General features: G+C 43.1%; 1 protein-coding gene across 1 annotated transcript in view; it reads left to right on the top strand.

Annotated features, from left to right (window-relative positions):
* TLK1 (tousled like kinase 1) overlaps positions 1 to 25,101 on the top strand; it is a gene marked incomplete in the record, with an annotated part of 2,832,579 nt that overhangs the window by 131,588 nt on the left and 2,675,890 nt on the right.

Raw genomic sequence — 25,101 nt, 5'->3', positions numbered from 1 at the left:
GCTGACAGCCGACGCCATCTTCTCCAGTCTGTCTTGCCGTGCGGTGGAAAGCTCGCAAGTTGTTGGTTGGCGGATTGGACAACGTGCCTTGCTTGTCGTCGGTCCGAAGACGACGACTTCTCTTCTCAAGCTAAGTACCCCGTTGGGGAAGCTTTTTTCTTGCTCCTCCGATGTCAGAAAAAGTTTAATAATTGTATATCTTGTGGAAAAGAAATACCTCATAAAGATTTCCACTCTTGCTGTCTTCCTTGCTTAGGCCCTGACCACGACGTTTCTTGCTGTCTGTTTTGTGCCAGGTTTAATTCTCGTACTATTAAGCGTAGGTACGATTGGGCCTTGAATTATTTCGGTAGACGGTTCAATTGTAGGATGTCGTCTGATACTTTACTGACAACCGGAATTCACAAAAAGCGTAAGGACAAGGATAGGCCTCCGAGGTCCAAACAGGATTCTATGCAGCCGGAGCCAGCTTCGGGTTCGGCGGTTGTCAGCGAGGTGCTTTTGCAGCCCCTGTCGTCAGCCACTTCGGAACCGATGGCCGACACGGACTCCCATGGTGAGCCAATTAGGCCCAGTATTTTATCTGCTGCAGGACCTTCGGACATCGCTCCTTCAGATGGGTCTGGAACCGCTGTGCAGGTACCGGCTTCTGAAGGGGTTTTCAGGCCTTCTCATATCACTATTACTACAAAGACAAAGGCAAAGTCAAAGACTCCTGTTAAGCCAAGGATTTCTTCTCAAGCTTCTTCGGATTTAGCTCCCAAGACCCAAAAGCAATTAAGGATGGCTGAAGATTTCTTACTATGATTAGGGGTTCTCACCCCCCTCCTGAAAAAAGGCCTAGACAGGATATTCCTTGTGATTCCTCTGATCAGGCTTCTGTGTCTTCAGTCTCTTCCTCTGAACAGGATTACTCTTTTCCTCCTTATGAGGATTCTGATGCAGAGGACTCTATTCCCTCTGCTTCTCCCCCTGAAGATTTTTCTTTTGGGGAAACCTTGCATGAGATGAGAGAGCATTTTCATTGGGAAGGTCAGGATTACTCCGCTTCCAAGAATAGACTTGGGGAATTTCTCCTTCTCCCACAACACAGACCTTTGGCTATTCCTCCTGTTCTTGATATTGTGGATGATGCTTTCTCTGAAGCTAACCTGAATCCTGACTCTTATCCGCCTGCTCCTTCTAAGCCGGATAGATTTTATAGAGTCCCTGATTCCCATCAATTTTTATTCAAGAACCCTTCTGCAGACCCTGAAACTATTTCTCAGGGTTCCAAGGCTGTTAAGGCCACTTCAGCTAAAAATCCTATTCCCTCTGAAAAGGATTCTCGTGCCTTGGACAGATGGGGCAAAAAGGTGTATACTTCTGCTACTCTCTCTTATTAGAGCTTTAAATTGCCAGTTTCATATGTTCAAGTATCAGCAATTTCTTCTGTCCGTTTTAAAACAAAAACTTTTTACCTTTCCTGCATGTGCTGAGGACAAGGAATGACAGGATGTATTGCATGCAACTGAACAAGTTAGCAAACATAGTTTACATTGTGGTTTTGATGCCTTGGAGGCTTCTTGTAGGGCCGCAGCCTCTGGTACTGTTATCAGGAGACATACTTGGCTTCGAGAGCAGAATTTGCCTGAGCAAGTTGAGGCCAAATTGATGCCCCTGTTCAGCATGATGTTCTGTTTGGATCTAAAGCTGAGGAGGTTATTAAAAAGATGGAGGATAAGGCGAAATCTATGCAGACTGTTAAAGATTTCTTACAAGTTCAGCCTCCTAGATTTACTAGAAATTGGCCCTCCAAAAATTGGTCCTTTCCCACATCTGAAAGGCCTCAAAGGGGAAGATATAGACGCTCCAGAGGTCGGGCTCAGGCCTCTTACAGGTTCAGACAATGGACTGCTTCATCCCCTAGAAGGGGAGAAGACATATCTCAATCACAAAGGAAGCAGACCCAATGACTCTCTCTGTTGGGCTACAGGTCCTCTTTGCCTGGAAGCCCCTCTCGGAGGAAAACTTTCTCTCTTCTACCAAAACTGGACTCGTATTACCAAAGACAAATGGGTTTTGGACGTGATTTTAAGAGGTTACAAATTCCACTTTCACACTCTGCCAAGGTCTATTGGTTGGCCGGATCTGCCAAAACATCAATGGTCAGAGGCCTTAAATCAAGTGGACGCTGTATTGGCCATGAGAGCCATGGAACCTGTCCCACTTTCACAGATGGGAAAAGGCTTTTACTCGACCATTTCTGGTCCCAAGAAAACAAAGCTCATGGAGACCTATTCTGGACCTTTCAGTATTAAACACCTTTCTGGAAATTCCAAAATTCAAGATGCTTACTCTACAACAACTTCTTCCAGTGCTCTCCCAGGACGCTTGGATGGTGACATTGGACTTAAAGGAAGCATACTCACACATTCCCATCAGGCAGCAACGCAGGAAATACCTCGGATTCAAGGCAGGTTCGAGGCACTTTCAATTCTCTGTACTGCCCTTTGGTTTATCTACTGCACCCAGAGTCTTTATCAAGTGTCTGGCTCCAGTAGTAGCTTATTGCAGACTCCAGGGGATTCAAATTTACACCTATCTGGACGACTGCCTTATTCAGGCGGACAGCAGAGACCTTTTACTTCAACATCTGGATTTTGTTCAACGTCTTCTCCTGCTTCTAGGATTTTTGGTGAACACAAAAAAAGTCACATTTGATCCCTTCTTAGCAAATGATTTTTTTGGGAGCTCTTCTAAACACAAGCTTGCAAAGGGCCTTCCTCACTCCAGAAAAACAATTACAGCTGGCGTCAATTTTCAAAACCTTGGCAACTTTACCTCAGCTCACTGCAAGGAAATTCCTGCAGGCTTTGGGCTACATGGCTTCTTGCATCCTGTTGATTCCAAATGCAAGGCTTCATATGAGAAATTCAATGGTACCAAAAGAGTGTATGGTCTCAGCATTACCACAGTCTGACACAATGATTCCACTGATTCCCTGCCTCCAAAAGGAACTCCTTTGGTGGTCCAGGGCTTGTGCATTGAACGAAGGGAATCCCTTCCGTCTGCCTCAACCTTCTCAGATCATAACCACGGACGCTTCGGATTATGCTTGGGGAGCTCATTTTCTAGACATAGGCCAGCAGGGCTCTTGGACAAAGAAGCAACTACTCTGGCACATCAACTTGAAGGAAATGTTGGCAGTCCAAAATGCTCTTCTAGCATTCCAGACTCTCTTTTGAAACCAGGACCTCTTCTGATTCGTACAGACAACACCACAGTCATGTGGTACATGAACAAGCAAGGGGGCTCTCGCCTACCCCTTTGCAGACTAGCCATGAATTTATGGGACACAGCTCTAAATCTGAATCTGCATCTTCAAGCTCAGTTCATTCCAGGAAATCAGAACCTCTTAGCAGACAGCCTAAGCAGAAATCTCTTGGATCCTCACGAATGGATGTTGGACCCCAACTTATTCAGCAGAATAACTGCAGTTTGGGGTTGTCCTCAAATAGATCTGTTTGCATCCCATCTCAATCATCTGTTGCCTCTCTTGCACCAGGTCCTTCCACAAAACAGCTTGGAAAGTGGATGCCCTGTCTTTCAGCTGGAGGAATCTTTCGGGATATGCCTTCCCTCCTCTTCCTCTTCTGCCTCGGGTGTTACTGAAAATAAAACAGGACAGACCCAAGACTATCATTCTGATAGCTCCAAATTGGCCTCGGCAGTTTTGGTATCCAACTTTAAAACTCCTATTCTTGGAACCTCCTTGGATTCTTCCTCTGATCCCTTCTCTTCTGTCCCAGCACCAGGGTCAGATGCAACACTCTCAAATCAGGACTCTGCCTAGCAGCTTGGCTCTTCAAGGGCCTTTGATTCCTTCTCTTCCCAAACAAGTTTTGGATGTTCTTTTAGAAGCTAGGCGGCCTAGCACTAGAAAATCTTATGCTTCAAAATGGAAAAGATTTTGTATTTGGATGCAGGATCGAGGTTCTGATACTCTTTTGCATAATATTTCCTCCATTTTACTTTACCTCTCAGACCTTCTGCTTAAAGGCCTTTCCTTTTCCTCCATCAAAATTCATGCTTCTGCTATCTCGGCTCATTTTAATACTGATCCCCCCCATTTTTTCTCACCAGTTGGTGAGACAATTTCTGAGAGGAGCTAAGAGTTTGACCTCCCAGAACTCCTCCTGTTCCTGCTTGGGATCTAAATTATGTTTTGGAGAAACTTAATTTGCCTCCTTTTGAGCCTGCTGTGGCTTCGGATATCAAGTTCTTATCCTGGAAGACTGCTATCTTATTGGCATTGACTTCTGCCAGAAGGGTTTCAGAGTTGCAAGCTCTCATGGCTGTGGAACCATACATTATCTTCCATCAAGACAGTTTCCTTGAGGACAGATCATACATTTATGCCTAAGGTGATTTCTAAAGTGGCTCTAAATCAGACTATTCACCTTCCTACCTTCTTTCCAAATCCTCAAAATAAAGGGGAAAGGATCTTACATTCATTGGACGTACACAGGCAACTACGATTTTACCTGGACAAGACTAAAGATTTCAGGAAATGCGATCAATTGCTCATCTCTTATGCCTCCAGTTCTCTAGGTAAGGCTATTTCTAAACAAACTATTTCCAAATGGATTGCTCATGGAATAAAGTTTTGTTATTCTCACTATGGGAAACAGATTCCAGGTACTGTTAAGTCATTCTACTAGAGCAGCTGCCACTTCAGCAGCTTTTCTCAGAGGAGTTCCTACCAAGGACATTTTGGAAGCTGCCACTTGGAGTTCAGTGCATACTTTCTCTAAGCCCTATAATCTCCCTTTGTATTCTAAGTCTAGGGCAGGCTTTGCCTCTGCTGTGTTGCAGGGTCTTCTAGCTGCCCCTTCTTCTGCGTAACCTCCTCCCTCATTCACAGCTTTGGGATTCTACCCTACAGTTATGACTGCAACAGTGAAACACGAAGAACATAGTACAGTTGTGTACACCTACCATAAATGTAGATGTTCGAGTGTCTTCACTGTTGCAGTCGGTGTTTCCCTCCCACCAGTCCCTCTTATTTTTGCTTGTTTTCTTCCACTTCTTTTGTGGTGTATTTGTGTTCCTTTTTAGTCACCTTTTGGTTTGTTTGTTGGGGGCTTCTGACATCTGGGGCAAGAAAGGCTGGAGAAGATGGCGTCTGCTGTCAGCTTTATACCTCTGCGTTCTGACGTCAGGGTACTTGCTGGTACAGCTGACGCCGGACCCAGACTTTGGAATTCTGGCCGACCTCGGGCTGCCTGCCGGCAGGATCACCCTACAGTTATGACTGCAACAGTGAAGACACTCTAACATCTACATTTATGGTAGGTGTACACAACTGTACTTTCTACTGCCATAGTTGAGTTTTCTTCTAAATAACAAACTCTGTCAGCATCAATTCCAGTGTATAGTGTATACTTTGTCAGAAGGCAAGTTATTGGTCTATAGTTGTTAGGGTAGCTTGCAAGTACACTCTCAAGTAGGAGCATTGTTTTTCCTGTTAGCCAAGTTGGTGTCTGTTCAGGGTGCACATATAAATTAGTTCTCACTCATAAATAAATCTTCATGCAAAGGTTGTTTAATACTTTTAACCAGAAGTTGGGTACTGTATCTGGGCCTGGGGTTTTCAATTAGAGGCTTTTCTTAACTTTGTTTCAGTCTCTCTGGCTGTTCATCCCATTTCATATCCTGTACCTTTTAAACTTCTTATGTTTTCTTTTACTTTTATCTATTTAGCATCTTTGTTGTGTTCCGCAGGATCTTCATAAATACTTATCCAAAATGTATCCATTTCTTCTTTTTTTTTTTTTTTTTTTTTTTTGGTGGTCTTTCAATTCTTTTTACCTTTTCCAATTCTCTGTAAAACATTTTTGGGTCCTCAATAAATTTTTTATTTTCCTTTATGTTTATCTCTGTGTTTCTAAGTTTTTTCCACTTATGCTGATACCTAGCTGAGTGAGTTCGTCAATGATGCTTAAATGGGGGATAGTGCCAAATGCCTTGGCTGAGTCTAGGTAGGCTGTATGCATGGATTTCTCATTGTCCAGGGCCTTTGTGACTGTCTCAAAGTCCACCAGGTTTAACAGGCAGGATCTCTCTTTGACAAATCCAAACTGAGTAGGGTCAAGTGTTTGCAGATTACCTATATCTTTGTTGATAAAGTCCATGATGACTCGCTCCATGGCCTTGCAGATAATGCTAGTCTGGCTAATAGGTGTGTAGTTCCTGGGATCAGTGGAAGCACAACCTTTATGCAAGGGAATAACTGTGGCCATTTTCCTTTCAGCTAGAACAAAGCCAGTGCTTAGACTATGATTGAAAAGAGTACCCAATGGTGTTGCTAATTCTTGTTGGAGCCCATGTAGGATGCAGCCTGGGATGCTGTCAGGTCCCATAGATGCTGTGTTCCTGGCCTTGGGGCATTAACTACCTGTTCTTTAGAGATGCAACATGGGGGACATGTGGCAGGCATGTCTAGCATTGTGTGGTAGGGACAAGGGAGTGAAGTTTTCACAGAACCTGTCAACCAACAGGTTAGCTATGTCCATAGGCTCAGTATATGAGGCGTCATTAACTACCCAGTTTGAAACAAATCCGGGCCTTTTCTTTTAGGTTGCGAATGCAACTAAAGAACATCTTATGGTTGTTTTTAGTTGATGAAGCTAATTTGGATTCAAAGTTTGCTTTGGAGGACTTCAAGAAGTCTTATTCACTTGTTTAAGCTGATGAGGGAGTGTTTCCAGTTTAGTGCTCACTCCTCCTTACTCTTGGATAGCAATTTCTTTCTTATTGTAAAGTCTGTTTAATGGCAGTTGTCCACTAGGCAGGTTTGCTCTTTCTTGAGGAGCTTGTTTTGGTCCTATCAGTTATACAGATGTTTGTATAAAACATTGGTGTAGAACTCTGCATAGCTGCATGTTCCATCTAAGGGGGAGGTGCAGAGAAGCTATTTATACCATCCCATAAGAGGTTATAATCTGCTTTGGATAAGTTTTTTAGTTTAGTTGCTGCTAGGAGAAGGCAGGTGTGATATTTCAAATAGTTGCTGCTAGGAGGAGGCAGGTGTGATAGTTGCTTCGAATAACACTGATTTGCTGTCAGATCTCACCAGCCAAGACCTCACAGTGGGGGTGCTACAGTAGTCCCCATATTGTTAAGCACCAGATCCAGGATGTTGGCATCCCTTGTGGGGGTGTCAACTAGCTGGTCCAGGGCATTGGAGTTAAAGTCGAGGAATCTTTGGGCAAATTAGTTTGAGCACTATAATTTGCCCAGTCAATGGATAGGCACCCCAAAACCATGATGTTTGGTTGCGTCTTGATGGACTCGAACAGATCCAAGTAGGCATAGTGGGTGTTGTGATTCATGGAGGTGGTCCTGTAGCTGACAATGACTTGCATAGCTGTCCTACCAACAGTTAATTCCACTTGAAGTATCTCCAGGGAATCATGCTGTTTGACCAATCTGGAGGTGTATTTATCTTTAATGAAAATTGATACACTGCCTCCTTTAGTTTTCACACATTCAGTTTGTGGTCTGAATGTGGTAGGAGGTGTAACCCAGTATGGCTAGGATGCTCTCCACAGCCTTGAACCAGGTCTCTGACTGCACAAATGTCTGGGGCTTCCAAGGTGAGGACTACTTCTAGTGAGTGCAGCTTCGTGTTAAGACTCCTAATATTTAGCAGCATAACCTTGACGTTTTTAGATGGAGCTTTTACATTGGGAATTTTGTCTTTGAGACACTTCCTAAAAAGGCACTATGGGGGTGGCAACAGCCTTAGCCAGTAGCCAAAATTCCAGGGGTGGCAGATGAAGACCATCTCTGGCAAAGCATTGAGGTCTGTGGATCCTGTCAACCCAGGCTGACAGATACTGGATCCCCTTAGAATGACACTAGAAACTAAGCCAATTACTGACGCAAATAATTTTCTGTTTGCATTGAGGCATCATCCGAGGTGAAGGTAAAATGCTGGTTAAGGTTAGGGACATACCTGCTTGAGACGCACAGTTAGAGCTAATGCATGTCTCTCTTCATATAGTCCAGACAGGTATGTCTCAAGTAGCTCACACCAACATGGTCTATGACAGAGTCCTAACACTACATGTTGAGAGACTTTAGTATGTGTGTGATGTGGCGTATCCTGGCACCTGACAGCTAACCATGACCTTTTCCAGCTTGGTGAGAGGGACATCTGTGTGCCTCACAATGGAGTCACCTATGACCAATATGTTTGGTGTTGTGGTTTGCCTTAAGGGCTTGACAAGTGAGACACTGGTACATGAGCTATTATGTGTATTGTGTTCTGCAGAGGAAGTATTATGGGTAGCGTGCTTGTGTTTGGGAGATCTCTGGTGTTTAGCTATGATGTTCATCGTGTTACCCTGCTGCAGTTATCACACTTGGGTTATCCTGCCGTCAGGCGGTCCCGCAGTCAGCCCGAATTCCAAAGTCTTGGTCCGGCATCTGTTGCTGTCGCTTCTTCCTTGACGTCAGTGCGCCAGGGGTATTTGAATCATCCAACGCCATTTTCTTCAGTCTTTCTTGCTGCACGGTGCCCGAAGCAGAAGCAGTTCGCAAGTGCCGGTCGGCACCTGAGATTTTCGATTTGAATTTCAGTCCGAAGTCTTCTTTAAAGCTAAGTACCCCTTTGGGGAACATTTTCTTGCATCAGTCCGATGTCAGAAAGTTAACAATTGCATTTCTTGTGGGAAACAAATACCTCATAAGGACTTCCATTCCTATTGTATTCCTTGCCTAGGCCCAGGCCAACACGTCACAGGTTGTCGGTTGTGCGCTAGGTTTAATAAACGAACTATCAAACGCCGTTTTGACTTCGCACGGCATTACTTTGGTAGGAAATTTAATTATATCATGCTGTCGGAGCAGTTGACGACGCCACTCATAAAAACGCAAGGATAAGGACAGGTAGCCTATGAATCTACTGACACCGGAGCAGAACTAGACACCGGTGCAACGGAAACGCCTTTGGTTGCAGAAGGTGTCTTCAGACTGACTACACTCCCCATTAAATCTTATGCTAAACTTAAAACTCCTTTAAAACCAAAGAAAACTGTACATCAGGCTACAGTTCAAGGCCCCATGTCTAAGAAACAGATGCTTAAGATGGCTGAAGATTTAATTACCCTTATCGGGTTTTCCCATCCCCCTCCTGATAAAAGACCAAGACAAGAGGAGGATTATGCATCCTCTGACCAGGTTTCTCTCTCCTCAGATTCTTCTGAGGAACAGGATTACACTTTTCCACCTTATGAGGATTCTGAGGCCGAAGATTCCATTCCCTCGGCTTCTCCCCCTGAAGACTACTACTTCGGGGAAACTTTGCATACCATGAGGAAACATTTCCACTGTGAAGGCCAGGATTACTCAGATTCTAAGAAAAGGCTCAGAGTGTTCCTTTTACTACCCCAGCACAGACCTCTTGCTATCCCTCCTGTTTTAGATATTGTGGATGATGTTTACTTGAGTCTAGTTTAAATCCAGACTCTCTACCTCCTTCTCCAGCCAAACCAGACAGATACTGCAGAGTACCTGACTCTCACAAATTCCTTTATAAAAGCCCTGTAGCTGACCCAGAAACAATTTCCCAGGGTCCTAAGGGAGCAAAAGCTTCTATGGCTAAAAATCCTGTGCCCTCTGAAAGGGATTCCAGAGCCGTAGATAGATGGGGAAAGAAAATTTACAACTCTGGCTATGAGAGCATTAAATTGCCAGTTTCACATGCTGAAATATCAACAATTCCTAATGTCTCAGTTAAAACAAAAAATGAGCACACATTCAGAACAGCCTGAATTCAAGGAAATGCAGGATCTGTTGCATGCAGCTGAACAGGTGGGCAAACATACCTTGCAATGCGGATTTGATTCATTGGAAGCTTCCTGTAGAGCAGCTGTTACTGGCTCTGTCATACGTAGACATGCTTGGTTAAAAGAACAAACCCTCCCTGACCATGTTAAAGCAAAATTATTGGATGCACCTTTACAACAGGATGTATTTGGTGTCAAAGCAGAAGAGGTTTTAAAGAAAATGGAGGACAAGGCAAAGTCTATGCAAACGGTCAAGGATTTTTTTTGCAGGTACAACCCCCTTGTTTCAGCAGAAATTGGCCAACAAAAAACTGGTCCTTTCCAGCTTCAGACAGATCAGAGGGGCAAATACAGATGCCCAAGGGGCAGAGGCCAGTCACAGGGCCCTTACAAACCTCGCCAATGGGGTTCTGCTACCCAGAAAGGAGGAGAAGACAGGCCCCAGGCTAGCAGAAGACAAACACACTGACTCTCATCAAACTACCAAGCAAATCTCTCCTGGCAACTCCCTTGGGAGGGAAACTAGCATTTTTTGCAGACAACTGGCACATCATCACAAAAGACAAATGGGTTCTAAACATAGTCTCCCAAGGATACAGATTCCACTTTCATACCTTACCAAGGATCAAAGGAATGCCAACCCTGCCACCAAATCAATGGGCAGAGGCACAAAAACAAATTACAGCTCTCATGAACATGAAAGCCATTCAACAGGTACCTGCACAGGAGCAAGGGCAAGGATTTTACTCAAGACTCTTCCTAGTCCCAAGAAAGGACAAAGCATGGAGACCCATTCTGGATCTTTCAATTCTGAACACCTATCTGCAAGTACCAAAATTCAAGATGCTAACACTACAGCAGCTTCTTCCCATGCTGGGCAAGAATGCTTGGCTAGTCACTTTGGACCTCAAGGAGGCATACCTGCATGTCCCTATCAGACAAAATTGCAGAAGATACCTCCCCTTCATTGCAGGTTCAACGCATTATCAATTCTCTGCACTGCCCTTTGGCTTATCTACTGCGCCCAGGGTCTTCACAAAATGCCTGGCACCAGTAATTGCATACCGCAGACAGAGGAATTCAAATATACCCATACCTGGACAACTGCCTTATTCAAGCAGAAAGCAAATACATTCTTTTAAAGCATCTGGCATTTGTCAAACACCTTCTAAGTTGCCTAGGGTACACAGTAAACGAAAAGAAATCAAAACTAGTACCCTCGCAAGACACAATATTCCTGGGTGCCAGCTTGAATATAATGGCCCAGATGGCTTTCCTCACGCCAGATAAGCAACAACAGCTGTTTCAATATTTCAAAATAATGGCAATGCAATGAAGACCCAACTCCCTGCAAGAAAAATTCTGCAGGCCTTGGGATTCATGGCATCTTGCATTCTTCTAATACCATTTGCAAAACTGCATATGAGGAAATTACAATGGTACCTGAAAAGTGTATGGACTCGGCACAGCCACAGCTTGGAAACAATGATGCCACTGATTCCCTGCCTCCAACAGGAATTTCTATGGTGGGCACAGGCATGTCACCTCAAGGGTCAGCCTTTCACCTTACCCACAGCCAGGCAAACTATGACAACAGATATATCGGACTATGCCTGGGGAGCACACATGGCAGGACAGTGCATTCCGGGCAAATGGACTACAGATCAGAGACACCTGCATATTAACTACAGATCAGAGACACCTGCATATTAATCAAAAAGAAATGCTAGCAGTGCAGAATGCCCTAACAGCTTTCAAGGACCTTCTACACCCAGGACAACTACTAACAAAGATGGACAATACCACAGTTATGTGGTACATAAACAAGCAAGGGGGCACACATTCCTACCCTCTATGCTGGCAAGCCATGACCTTGTGGAACACTGCACTGTCTTACCAGGTTCAATTACAAGCAATTCCTGCCAGGCAAGAAAAACACATTGGCAGACGACCTAAGCAGAAACATCATGGATCCACACGAATGGAAACTAGATCCACAAGTATTTGCAATGATAGTTCAAAGATGGGGACGCCCAGACATAGATCAACCCCCACAACCACCAACTTCAAAAATTTTGCACAAGGGCCTTCCATCCACTAGCTTGGAAAGTGGACGCCCTCTCATTCAGTTGGAAAACCTTAACAGTTTATGACTTCCCTCCACTGCCTCTTCTAGCAAAGGCACTGCTGAAAGTCAAATTAGAGAGGCCACAAATTATACTTGTTGCACCAGACTGGCCACGCCAACATTGTTATCAAATCTTAAGGAATATGGCCCACGGCCCACCATGGATTTTACCACAAATTTCTCACCTGCTCACCCAGCGAGACCATCGGATTCTACACAGCCAGCTCAAGACTTTAAACCTGGCTGCATGGCAAATTACCTAAGCAACCAACCAACACCTTTATCCAAAGCTGTTATGGATGTCATTCTGGAGGCCCGGAGGCCCAGCACCAGGAAAACCTATTCAGACAAATGGAAAAGATTTTGCGCCTAGAACCAGGCTAAAGGCCTAAACACCCTTGATCCAAACATCCCTCAGATTCTACAATATTTGACTGAGATGTTACACAAAGGACTTTCCTTTTCATCTATTAAGATCCACGCCTCAGCAATTTCAGCACGGATCCTCCTCTATTTTCACATCCACTCCTAAGACAGTTCCTCAGAGGGGTGGAGAGCTCCAACACCTACTTGGAATCTCAACTTTGTTCTGGAAAAGCTTACACTGCCGCCCTTTGAACCAGCTTTTTCAGCTGATTTAAAATTTCTTTCATGGAAAACTGCCCTACTACTAGCAATAACCTCAGCTAGAAGAGTCTCAGAGCTACAGGCACTAATGGCAGTGAAACCTTTCATCAAGACAGAGTCTGTCTTAAGACAGAGTCTCTCTTCGAACTAATCCTTCCTTTATGCCAAAGGTGGTATCCAGTGTGGCCCTCAACCAAACCATTCACTTGGCCACCTTCTTCCCAAATCCCCAGAACAAAGGAGAAAGACTCCTGCACTCTTTGGACATTCACAGGCAGTTACATTACTACTTGGATAAAACCTAAAGCTTTCAGAAAAACTGACCAGCTTTTTGTAGCCTATGCTACAGGATCACAAGGAAAAGCTATCTCAAAACAGACCATTTCAAAATGGATAGGACCTTGCATACATTTCTGCTACACACATCATCGGAAACCAGTACCTGCTAACATTAGGTCCCACTCCACCAGGGCTACAGCTACATTAGCAGCCTTTCATAGGGGAGTGCCAACCAAGGACATTCTGGAAGCTGCTACTTGGAGTTCAGTGTACACCTTCACCAAACACTATCATTTACCTCTATACTCTTAAGACTAGAGCTGGTTTTGCCACTGCAGTTTTGCAGGGCCTACTAGCCTCTTCTAACCCTGTTTGATTCCACCTCCCATCCTTAGCTTTGGGATTCAACCCAAGTGTGATGACTGCAGCAGGGTAACACGATGAACATAGTACAGTTTTGTACCTACCATAAATGTAGATGTTCGAGTGTTCACCCTGCTGCAGTTCAGGTTACCCTCCCTCCATCCCCTCTGAACTAGCTGAACTCGTCTCTACCACTTCTGCCTATACTACCTCTGTGGTGTATTTGCTTGTGCCCAAGGCTTTTGTTTGATTTTTATATAACCATGTATATTTTGCCTACCTATTGGGGGCACCTGACATCTGGGACAAGAAAAACTGAAGAAAATGGCGTCGGATGCCTCTTAAATACCCCTGGCGCACTGACGTCCGAGAAGCGACAGCAACAGACGCCGGACCAAGACTTTGGAATTCGGGCCGACAGGATAACCCAAGTGTGATGACTGCAGCAGGGTGAACACTCTAACATCTACATTTATGGTAGGTACAAAACTGTACTTTTCTGGAGAGTACCTCCGTATATGTAGGGTGTGTGTGATGTGGGTTTGGGAGGAGTAGGAGGTAAAATGTGCATGCTGACAAACCCACTCATTACATGTACTAAATGGTATGTGAGAGAGCATGGATGCAAGGTTCTTAATATAGTTGCATCTCACGTGTTGAGTTTGTGTGGACTAGAAGTAGAGGGTTGTCTGTGAACATGAGGCAGTTGCTACTCTACCTCAGGATGCCCTTGTCTACCAAGCAGGCTGAGAAAACTGTGGGGACTTGTCCATCCCATAGTGTTAGGTAAATTGATAGTGTCAGGAAAAGAGGTCACACTTAAGAATGGCTAGTGGGTGAAAGGTGTGTTGGTACCTTTGAGGCTAGGCTTAGTGTTCTGCCTGATAGTAGAGCAGGGCCACAAGTTACGTGTTGAGGGAAAATTTAGCAAGCAGTATGTTTGGGTCAAATCCACCAATGGTGACCACCGCTATGTGGCAGTGCACGATGGCGCGCTACATGCAGACAAGTGCAAACACAGGCCTTAAGCAAAACGAGAGATAACCCTTTTAACTCAAATTAGCCAATAGAGATGCTCCCTCTGAGCACTACTCCAATCATCCTTGATAAGATGGGTTCCAGACAGTACTCTTCTCCCACAAGGGTGCAGGAGGTCCTTCATCTACAAGGATGGTTTGAATTGGATCATCAGAAGTTACAAAACATACCCAGAAACAGTAAACCTGGAACTGGCTGTGCTACAGCTAAACTAGTGCAGTATAAAGTAAAATGTGGCAAAAGAAAAACTATTCAGACAACTTAAGCTGACGACAGAATGCAAATACAAATTAAACATCCAATATAAGAGCAAAAGCAGGCATTTATAGTTAGTTGGAAGCAACGGATACCTCGGATCATTCAGTGTCTCAGTGAAGAGCTGGTATTAGTGCTCAGGTGATAGCAAACATTATAGAGTTAGCAAGTCTGCATCTAGCCTATGCTATAAAGTGTGGAAGTACTAGAAATTCAAAGTGCATACAATCACATTCACAATAGCAAAAAAAAAAAAAAAAAAAATTTGAATAAAGCAGCAATTCACCAGCAATTCCTAACTTAGAAGGGTGTAGGCCACATTCTTCCACTACAAGAGTCTAGACCACAAACCTTCCTAATGTAAAACTGATTTTAGAACCCAGGTGCTTAAGCCAGAATGTAAACGCTTCAAAAAAGGCAGATACAATAGGCCTTCAACCAGCAACCTTCCAGATTCGAAGGTTGTAGGTTATTCTCTCTTGCCACAAGAGTTCAGACCACAATTCCTCCTAATGTAAAATGATTGGTTTGGAACCCAAGTGCTTAAACCAAAACAAAGACACTTAGAACAATGGGCACAATAAGCCTTTACTCTGCAATTCCCAGCTCAGAAGGGTAGAGGCCACCCTCTCCTGCCACAAGAGTGTAGGCTGCAAACCTTAGAGTAAAATAACTGGCCTGCAGCCCAAGTCCTTAAACCAAACTCTGAGACTTGAGTGTCAATTGCAATTTAATCAGACAACTCACAGGCAGTAATAAATGCATCATAATTAATGCAATTGAACACTTTAAAAATGAGCAACAAAAGCGGAAATAAAGTAGGAAGAAAAATAAATACAGTAAAAAGCAGCTGAATAGTGTTTTTTTGAAGTAGGGCTACTAATGAGCGTCAGTAAATGCAGCAGAATAAATGCAATTAAACAGTTAAGAACAAGCAGCAAAAGTAAAATACAGTAAAAAAGTAGGAAGCAACAGAAATATAGTAAAAGCAGCTGAAAGGTGTTTTTTTTTTTTTTTAAGTAGAAAAGGGGGAAACGGAAGATAATTCAAGGTAAGAAAATAAGGGTGTGGGCCTTCCTAAGTGATTTCACTGTACTCCACAGAATGAAGTGAGGTGATGGGACTGAGAGGAATGTACAATATCAAATTTATAGTAGAGGTGGGCAACTCAAAAGCCACCAAGTTTTAAGAAAACAGTTGGGTGGGTGAGAAAAATAAAAAAATTGAGGCAGAATCATAACAGAAAAAGCATAGTAACAAGCAGATGGGATTACTTTACAAGTGGAAGCAGTTAAAATTTCAACCAATAAATGCAGCACAGGAATCTAAACTATCACTTAAACAGAGCAAGAGCAAAAAAAAAAAAAAAATCAGGGTATGGGTAGAAGAACTAGAGATTATAGCAGAGATGAGCAGAAGACTAAGGGGGAAGGGAAGAGTAAAAGGATTAATTAAGATAGGTAAGGTGATGATCTAAGAGGCAAAAGATGAAACACTTGCTGATTTGAATGTACCCAGGCCAGACAGACAGGCATTGGAGAGGGTGAGCAGATAGGGAGAGGCACATGGGATCATATTTTTTTTAAATTGTGAGTTGAGTACGTGATGAAAGTTAAGAGTTGCTAAGCAAACTTGCTCCATTGATAGGAAATGTAAAAAAAAAAAAAACCAGTTCCTTCCAAGATACAGAAGACGGACTGAGTTACTTTATCCAGTAGAAATGTCTGTCAGTTGTTGCCACTTGGTGAAATATAGATAAAAAAATAAATAAAATTTAAAATGCGACACCACTGCATCCCCTTCTTACGTACTCATTTGGTGATCATCTGAATGCTTAACATGGAAGAAAGCAGTAAAATTGAAGATATACTACTGGCTGAACGTCACTTGTTGTATGGTTAGGAAGGGAATCAACATGCTTGTGTTTACACTTGTGAGTAAACAGGTTAGCAGGGGTAGTGGTTGTCATCAGCTGAGATACCTTTTTGTTTTTAACAATCAAGGAAATTAAAGTTGCATTTTTATTTTGTTCATTAAACTGTGTAACCCTACTGGTTAAGTGTCCCTTTTTGGGTATGAACCAAAAGCACTGCCTGGTTAAGCAACCTGCTTGTGATTGCACAATTGGCATTTGAAGGTGGAAAGAATCATGCTCTATACCCTTTCCTCTAAGCAGCAGCTTAACAGCTTACAGCCTTAAGTTTTCCAGCAAGTTTTCAGAAACCCTTCGGGTACTGCACCCAAATGTTGTTCAGTTTATTATTGCTGTGTATTGTAACCAATTAGTTAATATGGTTAAGAACAGATTAGAGGGCTGTTTAAGCTCTATTGTTCACCCTCGGAAATTACAAAGGTCCTTTCAAAGTATACTAGCTCAGAGTAGCAAGGGCAGTATCAGAAAAATATACCATTTTTTGTAAAATGGGTGGTGGTTAAAGTGGTCAGTGAAAGTGGAAAATGTTATCTACTGGGCAATATGGCCTTTACATAAACCCTTTATTGACTCTGTCTAAGACAGTATTCTTGGAAGTTGATTTGGATCAGAAACCAGTTGGGAAAAGGATTAAACTGCTCAGCATCACCAACCATTTTCAGTCAAGCATGTCCTAATGCATGTCAAAAATCAGAGTACAAAAAAGTTTAGTCTGCTAAGAATAGAGGTCAAAATGCAGTAGTCCAATACATTAGAAATGGAAGTGGATTATAAAGGGCATTAGCATAGTCTATAGAAAACCAACTGACTAAGCAAGCAAGTCAGGCTCATTTTAACAGCCTGCAACTAGACTACCTGGAATATGTCTAACTAGCAGTAATGTCTCCAGCTCTTGTAACTGGCAGTGTATGTGGATACATACACACACATGTTCAAGACAGCTAACATATGGATGGAGTGCAGCATGTTTTTTTTTTGACTCCAGTACAGTGTGTGTGTGTACTTGTTCTTTTATGGATGTATTTAGTTAGTCAGTCTCTGTCCTTTGGCAACCAGGAAAGTCTGACTTGACCAATAGTCCATGTTCAGAAGTGGCACAGGGAGAAATGCTTTGCAACAGATTCAAAAACATTTTGACTAATGTTGATGAGTAATTGTATACAATGTTGATAAGTAATTGTATACAAGGATAGAAAACCTCCTCAAAATATGCAAACACACTTTACAACAGGTGACTAGTATTGTATACCAGTGAGAAAATCCCCACAGCAGATGAATAACAGATTGAGATGCATTAAAAATACAGTCAGTATTTAATTGTTTTGTATTAATTTACTTTATGTAGGACATCCACTTCTGCAAAGTGTCTTGTCTTATTAAAGTGGAGAGCTTCTTTTGATGTTAGGCCATTGTTACCTTGTAAGGTATGGAGGTGTTGGACATGTTTAGTGAGTCACTGGTCATGTATCTGTTTTGAAGGTTGTTCATGTACAAGTACAGGTGTCAGATATTTTTTTAGATTTGTCTTGACATTGGAAAGGTTGCTAGTATGTCCAGTGGATACGGTGATAGAGTTCCATGAGTGGGCTACATAGCTGGAATAGGCAGAGAGAGTTTCCTGTTGACAGATGTGGTTTGTAGATAGTGTGAAACATTTTGTTTTCCTATCAAAATGGTCTAGAAAGGATGTGCATATGTAGCAAGTCTAGTAGAGCCTTGCTTTTTTCTGGTTTATCAATTTTATGGTCTAGTGATAGCTGGGTGTGAGTGAGGGTAATTTGAGCCAATCGAGCTATTTTAGGGCTAAACAGTAATGAGTTCTGTTTGAGTTAGTGGAAATTTTTGCTCTTTTGTTGTAGCACTAGTTTAATTTATTTTGGATGGAAGCTTAAAGGTTAAGCAGTAATGAGGAGCCATTTATTAAGTCTAGAGGTAAGGATTTTCCTGAATGAGATAGCAAAGTAGTTTGGTTTTAGTGTCCCTAATATTTGAGTTTTTTTTTTTTTTTGATAACCTGTTGCACATGGCAGTCAAATTTCAGGTGATCATCAATTGTCATGTCTAGTAGTTAAGTATGGGGGATGACTTCTATAGGGGTGTTAACAGGGTGGGAAATATTTACAACCTGGGACAGTAATACTACTTGGGTAAGGTGACACAGAGCATTATAAAATCCAAAAAGGACACAAAGATGAACAGACTGAATAAGAGATAACTCATTGGCCACCTTGGGCATAATAACATAATAAATACAAAAAGATACCCTATCTCTGTGAAAAACTAAAAAAAAAAAAAAACAGCACAGCCATGAGAGACTGAAGCTCAGACACTCTGAACTCAGGATTCTGGAACAGAGAGTAGTTGTCCATTCGGAGGTGAGGCACAAAGATCTACCCAATGAATACCTTACCAATGGACAACATTCTGGAACATCTCTGTGACGCATTCATTCATGAGCTTGTATGCAGGACCTGCTCAGAGTCTGCCATTAAATTGTGCTCTAAGGGAATGTAAACTACCTGAACCATCACTTGATACTGGACAGCTAGACCAGAGACATGAAGAATTGGTTCCCATCAGTTTGTGAAAATTGAGGGGCCCAGGAGGAAACTGGGAAGGAAAAGCATGAAGATCTAAAAGCAGGGCCCTCATCTCCTTTACGATATCTGACCACTGATGCAGAGGCCAGAGACCCTGAACCATGAGAACCAAAGGAGGCTCTATCCCTTGTTTGCGGCATCTGTAAAAATTTGTTGAGTCTGGAGTAGAGCTTGGCATAGCAGACCCAGGTTTAGAATGAGTTAATAACTTCAGTACTGAAGCTCGTGCTTGAGAAGGGAGGAAGGGGACTGAAGTCCAGGGGGAGTGGCGATGCTGAACCTACACTGGCCTGAGATATGACTGCAGCTTTCTCATGTGGAGCCTTGCCAGAGGCAGCATGTGAATGTTGAAGGCCATGACCCCAAGGACCCTGAGTAAGTCCCTGGCCATGACTGGCACCAGAAGAAGATGAGACTAGTAAAAGGAAATAAGACAGGGCCTTGGGGGTAGGCAGGGATGCCAGCAAATAAGGAAACCATGATCCTGGGAAGGGGGTCAGAGCTGAATTTTGAAAGTTTATGGTGAACCCCAGACTCTAACAGGAAATAAGTAAACTTGAGATCTTGACACAGAGCCTGTTGGGAGGAAGCTTCAATGAGCAAATAGTCTGGATAAGGAAAGATCTTAACTCCTCTTATCCTGCAAAAAGCAATTGCAGGAGCAAGGCATTTGGTGAATACCCTTCAGGTCGTCTAGCAGCCAATGGGTAAAGCAAAAAACTGAAAATGCAAGAACGGCGAAAGAAACATTTCCTGAAAAGGGGATGGATGGGGATGTGAAGGTAAGCATCCAACGAGAGACCAGAAAGGCCTGGGGAAGAGGAGGAGGAAATGAGGTTTGAAAAAACATCCAAAAGGAAGGAATCTAGAAAAAGGTGTTGAGTTGTGAAAGGTCCAGAATTGGTCTCAAAGTGCCCTCCTTCCTGCGAACCAGAAACATTGTGGAGTGAAAACCCCTCCCTACCTGGACCAGAGGAACAACATGAATAGTGCCCTGGCCTAAGAGAAAATAAAGCACCTCTGGGGAAAACAAAGGAAGCCATTCCCAAGAAGTTTGAGGGATGCCTAAAAAGAAGGAAGAGGTTTCCAAAATATGAAATACCCCTGGCAGATGAGACAGGATCCAAGAGTTTGTTGTGATTCTCAACCAGCTTGGAAGGGACAGGGAAAGACAAAGGGATAAAGGGCCAGCATCCATTAGAGATGAGCTGGACTTCACTTCCAGGTGTGCACACTAATCTGGAATCTGTTTAGTGCTGTTCACAGACAATTGTTTCAGTACACTTTTTTTTGTCAGTGTCATGACTGCAAATGGGCATTTGCAATCAACTGCCATTGATTTGCTCTGCTGCAATGCTTGGTTACCTTTTATCCTTTCTCATCATTTATGCTTCCTGATGCCACCCTTCTCTGCCTGCTTTCTTGAACACAAATTAATCTGGAACTATGTATTTCTAAGGATGCTTTGACTGATGCATTTATTACTCTTCAAAGTAATAACAATGTATATGATGTCAATTTTCACCTTATCCTCACTTTTGGGTTCGGATCTGACTTGGCTGTTACTAAAGCTCATGATCACAAACTTTGCTCTTTGGCACGTCTCCTTTACCCAGAATGCACCTTATGCATTACTTCAGATTTTGTTTGCCACTTTGCAAAGAACGTTGGTCGCTTTGTGCTCTTGGGTGAAGATAAATGCTTTTGATATTAATGCATACATTTCATTATCGTTCTACCTTCTGAGTCTCCTTAAATCGTGTTTACTACATTTTAGTTAACTCTTACTACCTTTGCTGGTAGGCCCGTTCACTCCCTTTGTAGCGGTTCACTATATATTCTACTGCCATTGCTGGCAGTTGCTCCTGTTTTCCTCTTCCTCTTTTAAAAAAAAAAAAAAAAAAAAAAAAAGGTGGTCTTCCTATTTAAATGCATATGTGCTCTGTGTGTGCGAATGTATTTTTGGTAGTGTCCTATTTTGTTTACAATGGCCAACAAATCAGAAAAGCCCTTGGGATTTAAGAAATGTATAAAATGTGGCAAGAAAATGCCTCTCGGTGATTGTGTGTGATTGTGTGTGGGCATTACATCTTCAAGAGGACTGTAGCATTTGTAACAGCTTCTACCAGAGAGTGTTGTTTGACCATAAAGACAAAGTAATGTTAAAAGGTCTACTTCCCTTTAATGAAGCTGTTGCTGGCTCTGGCTCTGCGTCTAATAGTAATCCAAACCTCAAAAATGTCACTCATTGACTCCGAAAGATTCCTCGGAGCCATCAAGCAAAAAGCCCTAAATTACCAGATCCATCAGGGCTTTCGGATCCTGAGTACGTCTAGGGCTGGTTCAGACATATCTTCAGAGCGGTCAGGTCCCACGGCTCTGACTAGGTCCGATCGGACAGGGAGTCTGGCCTTAGTTGAAATTTATTTCCCCCCCTCCAGATCTAGGCATAGATCTGCAACCTTATCTTCTGAATCCACAGAAGCCCATCAGCTGATGACATTGATAGAGTGGTACAAAGGCTCCTAAGTACTCCAGCACTGGCCAAGCTTTTGTCAGATCTGATCCCATGGGCTTCGGATCCAACCAAGCCTCCTTACCTCATTTGCTGTTCCTCCTCTGACTTTCATCCAAGCTTCGGAGTTGAGAGATTCGAACATGCAGATCTGTCCAGCATCTGATCAGAGGACTTCTCATTCGGATCATATGTTTGCCTTGAGTTCCTCTGCTCTGTTGGAGTTGGAGGACTCTCAGAGCTGTTTTGCACTGGTTGGTCTGGGGATCGGGTATTAACTGAGAGGCTTTCAGATCGGTCCCTGATCCTAGGGGCTTTGGCTCAGGTGAGTTTGACTCTGGCTCAATCTTCGGATATTGTCTTCTGGATCCAAGGGGATCACAACTGAGTGCTTCTTTGTCTGATCCAGAGGCCTGCTTGGTTCTGGAGCAAACTGCTTTTGGGGCTCAGAAGAGGGATATGGTTTCTGACTCTTGGACCAAGTCTTTAGATCTACAGATCCCCCTTGTTTGGCTAGAGTGTCTTCCTTCTGTGCCACCTCTTCCACAGGGACAATGTTAACCTAGACTTCAGGATACCACAACTGGTACCCCCACTTCTTCCAAAACCACCTCAGAGTATCCCATCAGTCCCTAGGAAGAGGACATGCAAGAGGAAGCATTTGGATTCAAGTGAGTAGTCTGTCACCTCTGATACTGACTTCGAGGGAGAAGAATCCCCCACGGTCACCTCCTGAAAAGGTCTCCTTTGAAGACATCCTTGAATTATTGAATCAGAGAGGTGGCTGGGGTACAGCAGTTATACGGATCTATATTAGAAGACTGAAGAGGCGTTTCAGCGAATGCTTCTAGAGTGACACACAGAGTGAAACACTAAAGCGGGAACGATCATAAGTGATTTCCCTGGAAATAAATCACTTAGCCAGCCCTGTAAGTTTGCCATTTTCCCCACTGTAGTGCTATCTCGGAGTTGGTGTATTTAGGTGGGGGGGCATAGCCCCCCACATCAGGGTTGTGGGAGCGAAGGCCTCCAGTCAGTTTTGTTTGAAAGTGTGTTTGTGTTTTTGGTACTAGCAATTTTCTTTATCAGGGAAAGCAATCGCTGTTATAATCGTTCACATTTTAATGTGTTCGCACTTTGTGTCGCTTAAGAGGCATTTGCTGAAACGCCTGTTCGGTCTTCTAATATAGACCCTAATTATATTACTTTCCCTAATATGTTCCTATAGGAGGACAAATCCCTAATTAAGGATAATCCGTTTCATTGTTTAAGTACTGACTTTTTAAATTTAGGTGGTTGTTGGGATACATTTGCAAACCAATGTAACATAGCCTTAAGTGCGGACGCACGAAAGAACAAAAATAGGGCGAGAATATTTACTTAGAAGTGGCTCATGGGTTTAATAGTAAGCTTATCAGTCTGCAGATTATTATAAGCATAGCCAATAACCAGATGCTAAAATCAAACTGTGTACCTTGTTTCTGCAAGGTAAAGGCCTTAATCATCATGCCAACCCTGCCCCCTTCTCCCCAAAAAAGATTTGCAGCCCAGCCAGGCAGGAGCTGAAGCTACAGTCTTGTAATCTGCACTTAGAGATGCGTTATCCATTGCGACACTGGTCCCAGTAAATGAGTGCTTAGGTTCATGGCTAAGTATAATGCTAGTTGCCCTTTTAAGTCATTTTAAGCTACTTTAATTTCACTTTCAAAGGTGAGACTCAAACCCTCTGCCTCATGTCAGTTAACCATTATACCAACCACCAACCCTTTGATAGGTAAAGGAGTGAAATTCATTAGTTTAGTGCTGTAGTTAAGAGTGTATGGGCACACCAACAGAATTATTATGTTTACCAATTGACAGCAGCATTTTGGTACAAGCCACTGCCTGTTTATGGGTTATGATCAATTCCCCCAAAAAATCCATTCCCACACAAACCTCAAAACCATTCAAAGTCAAATACAGCTTGATGCTGTCTTAGATTTGTGACCGTTAACCAAACAGAGCAAATTAACATTTGCCATTGAAGAAAACAAAAGTTGCAGCACTTCATTTTTTTTTTAATTATGTAGTGAATGGGAAGTAACATTTTAAAACGTAACTTGTAAATGCAAGAGGTAGATGACTAAGACTCAAGAGTGCACACTGTAAAACTACTGCATACTGTCTAGTACACACAAAAGCAGGCATTTCAGTTGAATCCTTTTCTTGTAATGTATTCCCTTAAGCCTTATAATAGTCTTCCCATCTAATTGCAGATACAAGTGGTTCTGTGCCATATATTTGGAGTCGCACAGTACCATATATTCCCCTGATAGACTGAACAGTACCTCTCAAACTCTTGAAGCAAGAAATCTGGACAAAGACACAAGGAGTGTATCTGTAGCTTCACCCCCCCCCCCAGAGGATGCAGACAAGTATGCAGAACAGTATGCCAATGCAGTATACAAGCACCTGTACAACTACATGGACTCAGCCATACCCAGCAGAACTAAAACCTGCTCTCAAGGAAACGCGGACCTCTTTGGTCGACATCCTCTATCAATGGGCTTTACAACAAAAAGAAGAAATTGTTGTCCAAGGGTAAAAAGGAACAAATTCCAAACTGGAAAAACTCCCTCCTAGGCCTCAACAAACTAATTAGATCACTAGTGAAAAACTCCAAAGCCAATTACGATCGAAACTAGCCTTTGAAACAAAGGGAACCACAAAGCCTTCAGTTACATCAGGAACCTCCATGATAAAGCCAAGTTTTTTTCCGAATTAGTACTTGACAGTATCACCTACACTGATCCTGTTGACTTGGCCAACCTGCTAGCAGGTTCAGTGCAAACTTCAGCCCCCCCCCCCCCAAAGGCCCTTTCGACATCCCTGATATTGTCCCGCACGTCACATCTGTGTGGATTTAGTGTTAAAGGCCCTATCCAAGGAAAATAACACAGCTTCCATGGGACTTGATAGTATCCCAGGCTGTATTCTGCACCATCTCCAGCAAGAACTGGCCTCACCATTGAGCACCCTATTAAACCACAGCCGAAGTACATGCTTCATCCTAGCAGACTGGAGAATTGCCATTGTCATCCGTTTGCACAAAGGTGGTGCCACTACTGCCCTGGAAACTATCACCCCATTAGCTTGATAAGTCTGCTCTGTAAAGCCATAAAGCATATTATTATGGCTCTCCTAAAAAGGACATGGGTAATCTCCAAGCACTTAACCCGCCCAGTTTGGATTTGTCAAGGGCAGATCTTGCCTACTGAACCTGGTTGACTTCTTTGAGACTGTCACCAAGTCCCTGGATGAAGGCAAGTCAGTACATGCATCTTACCTTGACATGGCCGAGGCCTTTGACAACTCCCTCACTCGGGCATCAAAAAGTTAACACAACTTGGCATAAATCCTTATCTCACCAGGTTGGGTGGCCAACTGGGTCACCGACAGGACCCTCAAGGTCAAAATAATTGCCTCCACCTCCGATAGGAGACCTGTCACTTGTGGAGTTCTCCAGGTATTTGTCCCGAGACCCCTAC

This window comes from Protopterus annectens, chromosome 6.part1, assembly GCF_019279795.1.
Source record: "Protopterus annectens isolate FY-2018-M chromosome 6.part1, PAN1.0, whole genome shotgun sequence".
NCBI lineage: Eukaryota > Metazoa > Chordata > Ceratodontiformes > Protopteridae > Protopterus > Protopterus annectens.
This window is presented reverse-complemented; position numbering and strand designations above follow the sequence as displayed.